The sequence below is a fragment of the Octodon degus genome, unplaced genomic scaffold, assembly GCF_000260255.1.
Source record: "Octodon degus isolate 3935 unplaced genomic scaffold, OctDeg1.0 scaffold00181, whole genome shotgun sequence".
Lineage (NCBI taxonomy): Eukaryota > Metazoa > Chordata > Mammalia > Rodentia > Octodontidae > Octodon > Octodon degus.
The window spans coordinates 284,362-285,556 of NW_004524757.1; positions in this window are offsets into that span (position 1 = coordinate 284,362).

The window sequence follows — 1,195 nt, forward strand, 5'->3', positions numbered from 1 at the left end:
GCTTGTGATTGAGGTTTTAATTTCCTGTATAGCTCTTTGGATCTGTTTCATGCATTCTATTTCCTAAATTATTCATTCGAGGATTCCATAAATTCCTATTCTTCTCTATTTTTTGTCAGTGTCTACTTTACAAGCACTTACCAACTCTGTCATAGTTATTTCTTTTTTATTTCATTTTTTCCCATAATTTTATTGAGAGACAAATAGCAATGAGACAGTTTCAAATCAAATTGGTAGGACAGTTTCAATAATTAACACATTGCATACTCACTTCCTAGTGGTTATTTGCTATACAAGATGCAGACATGATATTCCATTTACAAACACTATTACAAAAAATCCTTCCATTCATTAAAAAAATGTAACTATATACCTATCCTAACCATTTTGAATACACAGATACAAAATGGACATTCATCTGTATTCCCTTTTTCCTTTAGTTCTGTCATTTGAATATTATAGGTTTGTGAGCTCAGCAAAATATTCCAAAATAATCTAGTAGTCCATAATAATATTGAGTCTTCCTCTTGACTGGCAGTGTCAGAAATTGTTGACCTGAGTCCCCTACAGCTCAACATAACAGCATATCTTTACTTCTTATACTTCGTTTTTATACTTTTCTGCTGGATGATTAAGACCAAGATAAAACAAGACCTATGCAACAAGAGTTTTAGCTTTTGGATCTGATAAGGTCAGTCAGATCCCCTCAGGATTTATCCTGAGATCCTGTACCTCATATTGTAGATCCTTTGTGAGTGTCAGCCATGTGGATGAGTCAAGGCCAATGCTTGGCCAATGTGCTCTCTGTGAAAGCCTGAGAGGATGTTTTCTCTCCATGTGACTCTCCTTAGGCACACTTTACATCATCAAACACTTTCCTCTTTGGCTCCATAATCTCCTTGATCAGAAAATGTGGGACTACTGAGTTACATGATGTTACAGTAAAATATCACAAATGTCCTGAGTCTTAATTGACATTGGAAGACTAGGGCCAAAATGTTGGCTTTCCTTGAGGACCTACTTTTTCTCTAACTTTAGTCTGCAAACTTGGGTTATTAATCTTCCTGAAGAGAAGCTTATTGTTGTTGCCATACAACTTAGGCTGTTACGCTTAAGCTCACTATCTGTCTAATTATCAAACATCTTAGGCATAACATAGAACAGATATTTTCATCAAGTATTCATATGCTGAATT